This window comes from Onthophagus taurus, chromosome 6 (genome assembly GCF_036711975.1).
Source record: "Onthophagus taurus isolate NC chromosome 6, IU_Otau_3.0, whole genome shotgun sequence".
Classification (NCBI taxonomy): Eukaryota; Metazoa; Arthropoda; class Insecta; order Coleoptera; family Scarabaeidae; genus Onthophagus; species Onthophagus taurus.
In genome coordinates, this window is record NC_091971.1 from 12,798,534 (window position 1) to 12,808,609 (window position 10,076).

Consider the following 10,076-nt stretch of genomic DNA (forward strand, 5'->3'; position numbering starts at 1 on the left):
AATGTCATTGGAAAGCTATACTCCAGAATTCCGGAGAGGAGCCTAAGGACGGGTTTGAAACCAGGATGACAAACATAACATCTCATTTTCCCACTGCGTTGCATAATTGATAAGCGGATCAGCAGAAAGAAATCTGCATACCTGATTTTCTTGGATCTCCAGGTGTGATATAGTGCAAAGGCAAGAGGTCTGGAAAGTACTAGAGAAGAAAGGGATTCCCCACAACTGATGCAGGTCATTAAGTCCATGTTACAGTGAGTGGGTAGGCTTAACGGGAAGATCTGTAGCATGATTGTTATGGAAAAAAGTATTCGACAGGAGGCAGTTTATTTTTATCCCCATTGCTATTTGTAGCTTTTATGGATGAAATGGTGAAGACACGCAAGAGAGACTAGAAATTTCGGTGGTTGGCATGTTCAACTTCAGACCAAACATGTGCCATGGTCTGATATATGCAGATGATGTAGTCATCATGTAGTCATCAACACTAAAAGAAAGAGGCAGGTAGTGACGGAGATCGAGGAACAGATAGGTAACATCCACATCGAATGTGATGGTCAATTTCTCACCCAAGTCAGCAGCTATCAACGTCTAGGAACGACATAATATAAACCAAACACCTTTTTATTTCAAAAAATAAAAATCGCTACAATAATAAATTCTTAATCTCACATTCCACTGGAAGTATCGTTTATACATATCCAACCTTTACGAGGAAATACGTCGTTAAAGTTGCCACTTAATGACGTTTGCATAAAAAAGATGTTTTTATAGGAAATAATTTTAGATATTTGTGTTTGTCACCATCAAATAACAAATAAACATAAATTTGCGTCACTAGTCGTGAATTGAAAGATAAAAAGAACATTCACAAACAGGAATTGACATCAACGATTTTTTTTTGAATATATATTCAATGTAAATTCTATTTGAATGGGCCACTTAGAACGTTTGCGTGAAAAATCAAGTATGAAATATTAATTGAAAAGAAAGCGAATTAATATGGCGTAACTTTTGAACGTAACATAACCGTTTGTTGAGTGTATTATTAAAAAATTATGCAATCAAAATCAATATGTTTAACGAATTTTTTATTAAGTTGGTTTATTACTGTGTTAAAGTTGGTTACTTTTGGTTTTAATGCAATTCAAATGAAATTCATGAAATTCAATTATATTCAAATTAATTAAATGCCATAAAAATCTGTATGACACTTTAATATGAAAGTTGGAAATGAATCATTATTTATTCGCCTAATCTTTATCATCTTTAAAATTAAATAATGAAATCACCATTTTTACAGATAAAAACGATAAAAAGTAATCTGCTTTTTAAATAAATTATTTCTGTTGGTTTACTTTTATTTTTAAGTGAAAGTTCGAAATTCTTATGTAAGTTCGGTAATTTACTAGAAATGAATCATGTACGCATGCGTAATAAAACAAAAAGAAAAAAAATGAATAAGACAAAAAAAAAGAAGAAAATTAAAGGAGAAGAAATGGATCACGTAACGGAAATGAATGAGAAAACGGCGGCAAATTCGAAACGCACTTGACTTTCGAATATGAACGTAACAAGTTTTGCGGAATGCGCTTTTTCCACAACCTACTTTCTATCTGGAATTGTCAAAACTACGCATACTACGACCGTCTTCGTTTTAACCTTGACACCTGTATAAAGTAGTAGATGTTTTGTTTTAACAACAATTGTTATTTTCTTGGCCTACTCTTATTATTTTTTCATTTTTGATTTCGTAACGATATTATTTTTCAAGTACATAGTTCCATAAAGAACAGACCAATTTTAGTCTCCTTAAATAGGTAATTGAAGAAAATTGCTTCTGAAACACAACTCAATTTTAAACAGAAAGTGGTCTTTTTTACGTAACACTTTTACGCGTATCAAACGTTACATCGAAGTTTTTTTTTTAAACGTTAACGATATTTTTAATGTTGATTTTACATTTTAAATTATACATAATTCATTATCGACAGGAAAATAATTAAGGTACATTTGCGTTGCAATAAAAGTAGTTAAAAGTAAAAAGGTAATTGTCGTCGCAAAATCAATGTGCAAGGTTGTTCCTGTTGCTTTTTCAAAGGGGGGTTATTAAAAGGAAAAAATGACGCAAAAGATCAATTAACTAATAAAAGCTAAAATTAGGCCGTTTAAGTAAATTTATAGTTTATTGGTGGTATCAATTAGTGATGGAACGGAGTGATTTTGCGAAAAGGATACCTGATATTTGGCATCCCCTTCGGAGCCGGATATCCGGCCATTATGGTTATAATTTCTGGTACATTTCTGAAGCAGCTCTAAAAAGAGGATACTTTAATTAATAATTGACGATATTTCCACAAGATTCCTTCCAGAAATTAATTTTATAGCGAATTTTGAAAATTATCGATGAAAATTGCAACATCGAAAATTTTATCAAAACTTCAAATATTATTTTCTCAAACACTAAAAAATATTTTTCAAAACGGGTTGTTTCAGTGGAAAGAGGAGACTTTTATTAACACTTTGGAAAATTTTCATGCTTATATTCCAAGAAATGTATTTTATACGAATTTTTAAAACTTAATCGGCGAAAATTGCAAAATTCGAAAAAATTGTCGATTATTTCAAAAATTTATTTCTCAAGAACTAAAAGTGATTTTTCAAAACGGCTTTTTGCATTAAAAAGAGGATACTTTAATTAATAATTGGTGATATTTCCACAAGGATCCTTCAAGAAATTAATTTTATACCGAATTTTGAAAATTATCGAAGAAAATTGCAACATCGAAAATTTTATCAAAACTTCAAATATTATTTTCTCAAAAACTAAAAAATATTTTTCAAAACGGGTTGTCTCATTGGAAAGAGGACACTTTTATTAACACTTTGGAAAATTTTCATACTCATATTCCAAGAAGTGGATTTTATACGAATTTTTTTAAACTTAATCGGCGAAAAGCCCCTCATAATTCTTGAAAGAATTAATTTAATAATTTAATTTTTTATTACCTTTAAAATAAGGTAAAACTCGACAGGGGTTGCTATTTAATAATGTAGGGGTGGTCATCCCCTAAAAAAACTCCACATTGCATGGAAGTTTTAAACTATCTAAGAATGTAGCTTTTATTACTCTTTAGCGATTCCCAAATTTTCTAATTTTGTTCTTCACTCGTTCAAAACTTATAGCTCCGTCCCGGGAGTTTTGGAAAACCCTGTATATCGTAATGCGATTGTTACAATGAGGTTGCTAAAGACAAACCTGATATAAATAAAGTTGTATTCAATGAAAAAAATCCTATTGGGGTTGGTTATTATCTGCAGTGTCCAACACCTAAAAGAAATACTAATTCCTGTAAATAGTGAAGTACTAAGTAATAGGTTTTTAATATATATTGGTTTAAGTTGGCAAGACTGGTTTCAGTTCAACTGGGTAAATTTTGAACAAACAACAACCGTACTAAAAGTTCTTTCTCAATAGATCAACTAATATCCCTACTCAACTCAAAAATTAATAGTGCATTGGAGAATTTTATGAAATGTTAAAAGATGATTCCTACCACGAAATGTATACTCGAGCTTATTAAGGAAAAAAAAGCATGTGGTGTGATTGGCAAAAAGCACGCAATCTCGAACTAAGAAAGACACTCATTCAGCAACTACCAAAATCTTCTAAAGGACATTGATCTGGAATGTTAATACAACAAAAACTCCTCCTCACAGGTAAGATTAGCCAGGTACCTGATCTCCGGGTTCAAAGAATCACCGCATCTAAGGGTAGTTATAGAACAGGCTTATAAAAGCCTAGCTCACTAGTCATGCAAAAGAAGAATAAGGTCGTGGAATGTCAAAAAACCCTCGAAAATATTTTCGCTTCTCATATACATACGTCAAGAATATCCTTTTTTGTCACCTTTCTTATTTCGATGCAGTAAATGACGCAGTAGCCAATGATTCAATCTTTCTTAATTAAAAAAAAAGACGATTTAAGCTATCCATGTCTAAAAATTGCTTATTTTCTAGTGATTTGGAAAAACGTCACCAAAATAACACTATGTTATCATTCTACAACGTAAAACTTAACCAGAGTCTAAGAACACATTACGAGGGTGTTTGAAAGATTTGAAAAATTCAGAAAGAATACACCTTCTATGTTATGCGTTTTTGTTTTGCCTTCTGCCTGATTTTATTTAAACGTCGTCATGACAAACAAATTTTGATTATGCCAGAAAGAGGAAAGCCAAAATAGTCAGCATAAGAAATATTTAATATCATATTCTGTTAATATGGTATATGAATAACCATAATAATATTTGGCGTTCCATCTGCATTAAATTTTTCAAGAAAACATAAATCAGGGAATAGTATACTTAAGAACACCAAGATGGAACTAATTGAGGTGGCCAATAAAGTTAGAGTAAGCTAACTAAGTTAGCTTAGCAGTCGTTTATTTATATTTATTTATATATTTGAAGAAATCAAAAAAAAGAAAAATTACAAAAATTGAGTAAGCCATAAAAATTTTGACTTCCTTTTGAAAATATTAAGAAGACAAGAATAAATAGGATGCAAATAAAGTCTAAATGAAGTTTAATTTGGTAATAATTTCTTTCTGCCACTATCTAGCATAAATATGCAGAGAAATCACAAAAAAATCCAAAACAACAACGATGTTTGACATTCTGCTACATTATTCGCTTTTTCACATTTTAAAGATGCTATAAAATAAGTGTAAGGAAGACAACGAAATGTCAGAAAGATTTGATGTCAGATTGGGTCAAAAACTTCCGCCCCTGGTTCATCTAATATCATATTTATAGAACATAAACTACATCAGTCATTTATCTTCCAACCAGTTAATGACCCCAAGCACATTGCCAAATTTACACCAACTTGTACACTTCGACAATCATCCAATATGAACCCCATTGAGCATCTGTGGGATGAAATTGGATGGAAAGTTAGCAATCACAATATTAGGAATAAAGAATGGCTTAAACTGCAATTTTGCGAGAATGGGATGTGCTTGATAAAGAAGGGTCAAACAACAGGTAGGTATGCAGAATGCCGAAGTTATTATTATGGTTACATGCCAAACACGGTAATAAGTGTAAGTTATTGTGCTTTTATTTATGCTTTATGGAATAAAGTTTAATTTCTGTGATGCCCATCAACTTCCTTACTTATTTATGTATTTCCTACCATAATCTTTCTGTTCTAAACATTATATGATGTAATTATTAGAAGTGTAACTTGGAAATGCTACACTATTTTATATTTTAGTAAAGCACCACAATTTTCTTTCAACGAAGCTGCTTGCAGACAACGAAGTTAAAGCTGTTTTAATATCAAAAACATCAGGCAATTGATCAGTTGTAATACTAACAGCAAGAACACTATTTCAAACATATATTTATTGACTCATTAATGAACAAAATAGATTATGTAACCATTTTAAAAGACAATGTTGGGCCAAAATACCTACAACCAAAATTGTAAAGAAGAATCTAACCCTCAAACATCTGGATCATTCCAACGTTTGGAATTTGAGATACCTGTGTTATGTTGATTTTGAAAGATAGAATGATATTCGCGAATTGACACCAAATTAGTTTTATGTTTTACACTTGCAAAACTTTACCCTTGGACAAAAATGGGAGATATTGATAATTTATTTCCAAACTGGTCAACCAAAACAGTAAGAAATTTACATGGAAAATTTGGAATTTGGCCTTCAAATCAGTTTGTGGATCATGTCGTGAAACTGAATAGTTATTGGACAAAATAATGTTACCCAGAGTGTGCGTGAAAATCCAACATCAACTCTTTATCGTTTTCAAGAACATTTCTCGCACTTCTCTGAGAAAAATTTTGCATAAACATCTGGGTATGACGACTTATAAAGTTCAATTAGTCCAAGAACTGATGCCTCCGATGCCTCTGCTAACCATCCGATGAGTTTTCGGTTAACCCAAACCAATGGTGATCGTTTGGCAGAAGATGAGCATTTTATCTTTTCAGATGAAGCCCATTTTTTCCACATCGAAGACCATGTCAATATGCAAAATTGTCACATTTGGGGCTCATGTTAACCATCCAAAGACGATTGAGGCCTTGAAACATGAAATCGAAGCTGCCATACATGAAAATCAAGCAAAAGCAATCGAAAAAGTACTGGAAAGTTGGGTTGATCGGATGACGTACTGTAGCCAGCAGTAGCAATCATTTGAATAATGTGTTTCATTCTTAAATATAAAGGTTCCATCTATCTAATAAAACCATAATTTTGAAAAACTATTCATTACTTTTCTTTTTATACCCTTTATACCGTTATAAAGCATATGTAAGAACATTTTGACGTAATGGTTAGACAAAGGACCATTTCAAGCAAAAACGACAGAGAAGAATGGATGAAAATTTCTCCGGATAAACTATTTCTCGTATTTATTTAAATTGTAAAATCAATTTTTGTTTGTTTTAACAATTACCATTATTTTAGTCTTTCTTCGAAGATTTCTAATGGATGGGTTAACCCATTTTTTTTTGAAAACTTATTATTTCTATTTAAAAGAATCAAAATTATGTACACATTTTATAACGGTACAATACCTTAGTAGGTTAGAAACGTTACTTACTTAGCTTGTTCTTAAGTGGTACTTAAAATTTAGCCGTTATTATTTATATTATTTTAAGAATTTCTAAAAAAAAATTAATTAAAATTGTTTAATCAGAACAATAAAAAATTAATTAAAAATTGACTAAATAAAGTTTTATTTTGTGAGTTAATCTTATCATATGTGGTTTTATGAACTTAATATCACCTGATCAGCTGTTGATCACCTGATTAACACTTAAGTTATCTCATTAAAAGAACGTCATATTTTTTGTATTTGGAACATACAAAGTTATTAATAAAACGAAATTTACATTTCAATTCAATTATACCAATTAATTTTTGGTTTTAGTTGCCATTTTAAATATAGTCCCTATCTATGTATAGAAAAGTTTATGATCTATTGAAATTGATCGGATAATTTAGTTTGATTATAACCTGACACGATGACGCGTTGAACCTAATAAAAAATTAAAAAAATATGAACTTGAAATTACTTAAATGGTGGTTTTTAATGATATCAATGAGAAGCGTGTGTAGAAAACTTGTTTTTGAGGTCGAACTATAACAACTTAAGTTTATTTTTATTTAATAGAACCATTATAACTTCATTGCTACGTGAAAAAATTATCAAATCAAATTATTAATAAACAATTTCTAATAATTTGTGTTCATTAAATATCCAATTAGTTCATTTTTTTGACAAAAACAACTTAAATATTAATATTTACGGGTTTTTTTGTTCGTTAAGCAATCAACTGTAACTTTACTCTAAATAATTATAAACGCTTTCAGCAACACACATAATTTACATTAATACATCTAACCAACAACAAATAAAAAACAAACGTTTTAAAAATATATAAAAAAATTTCAAAATTTCTCTTTAATTAACGTGTATGTAACTTATTTGATTTGGATTGCAAATTACCACGTGCAATAGTTGTTCGTGGAAACTGCGATTTTATTAACTAAGTGATATATACCACATGTTTGATAATTCAGAGGTGCTAATAAATAGTAAAAATAGTCTTTTTGCAAAACAAATAGAGATGATGAAAATACAATTTAAATTCTTAAAAGATTGCGTTTAAAGATCATAAAATTACAATAAAACTTCAATATAACGGACTTTGGATATGACGGATAAAATATTTTGTAAAATATTATAATCTGAAGACGCACCACTAAACCCGAAACTTTCTAGTTCTTGTTTTAGTTGTTATTTGGTACTGGATTGTTATACAGGGTGAGTTATTAGTATCCCGGCGGGCGATAGTTACTAAATTGTTTGAAAAACAAAAAAAATATTTTCTACAAAAGTTGTTTGGCTCACCACTTTCTATTACGTAAAATTATTTTCACTTATACATTATTTCATGGCTTTTTCTTAAATTTTTTAAATGGAACACCCTGTATATTGTATGCTAGTTGAATTACTCATAAAGTTCCCTTTAATTAATGATAAGTATGTCATGTGTCTAACTTTAATAGTTTTCCTGATATTTAGAATTTAAAGAAAAATGTGTAATAAAATGTCATTATTGTACTTAAAAAGGTGACATAATGTAATATATTCTGTCCTTTTTTGTCACTTTGTTTTTCTTTATCTGTCATTTGAAAATAAGTAATATTATATTAAAATACAATTTAAAAAAAAAACTTTAATAAATAAATAATCAAAACGTGATAAAAATACAAAAAATACAATTAAATGGCAGAACAATAAAAAAGAAGTAGGTATTAATTTAATTAATATTTAGAAGTTATTCAAAATGCCGCCCATTTTCTCTTCTACAAGCATTAATGCGCTGTACATACAAAAGACATTGAGATATTTCTTAACATGTGCATCTTATTTTCTCTAAAGTCATAAATTATATAGCAGAACAATTGCATATTTTATTAACATGCATATTTTAAATCCCATAAAGTACCAAGTCGCATTAAAATTTGGTATATGGCAATAAAATTATTTTACATTATAAAATATTAATCAAATAATAAAAGGAAGAACAAAAAAAAACTGATCAAAATAGACAGAATATAATATTAAGTACAATAACGCATATTTTATTACACATTATTCTTTAAATTCTAAATATATGGAAAACTACTAAAGTTACATATATGACATACGTATTATTAATTAAAGGTAACTTGATGGGCAATTCAAACAGCACACAATATACAGTATGTTCCGTTTAAAAAATTTATGAAAAAGCCATTTGAAAAATATCAAAAGTAACTCAGCTTTATGAACACGCTGTATACATTATCTAATATCTTTGGATACTATCATTTACCTATTGTCTTTGACTATTATCTGACAAAGTTTCAAGGAAAAATTGGAAAAAATGTCGTTTTTACATAGGTTTTAAAAAGATCCTGCAATGGACACATTTTGGAAAAATAATCGAATATCTCAGGAACTATAAACGCTATGAATTAGTAACATATATGGTTGTATAAACAAATTTAATTCTATTCATAATACGATAAGTGAATTAAACAACTTTTGTAGAAAATATTTTTTTCTTTCTCTAACGGTTTAGCAACTCACCCTGTATATACAGGGTGTCTCACGTAACTGGTGCCTAACAAACTTAACGTCCATTACAAGGAAAAATTTCAAAAAATTGACCAAAAGAAACCGCATATTTCCGGTCACCAGTGATCATGACAATGAAATAAATTTTATTACATTTCCAAATTCAATTTAATAACAAATTTATATTTGTATCCAAATCTAATTTTTGTCATCAATTTTTTGTTTTCATTGTTTCATTTATTTGATCTTTTTTATTATCTAAAAAAGCTAGTAAACTAAAAGATTATCAATCGTAGCTAATAGTAGAAATAATAATAGAAATAAATTAAACGAAAAACTGTCAAAATATCATGGCCTTCTAATAAAAATACAAACGGCTTCTTGCATTTCTTGGATGTTTTGATAAATTTCCCAATCTGAGAGAAACTACAATAAATAGGATTACATTTAAAATTTTCGATTTTCTTGTGGTTGAATATGGAGAAACGGTAATACAATTTTTGACCATCCTGTATAAAATACTCCGATATAACAAATGACAATCTATTTGAGAGCATCTGAAGAGTAATCTTTTTTGAATGAACGTTGGGTAAGATATGGGGTTTTAAATAGCAAGTTGAAATTCACCAAAAAAATCTTAAAACCAAAATAACTCAAAAACGAAAATCGCTAGGTACCAATAACTTTTATCAAAGTCAACCTATTTTTTTATGTACAATTAAACGGTGTAATAAAAACTATAGCATTCCATTTAAAATAACGAAGTTATGGTCTACTTCCGGTAGACCGAATCTGGTGGCGGCCATCTTGACAATATTTTAGATCGAAAGTTTCGAATGAACAACCCATGCTACCAAAATTTCAAATCTCTACGAATAGTGGAACCTGAAATAGTTCTAACGAACCAGTTATGTG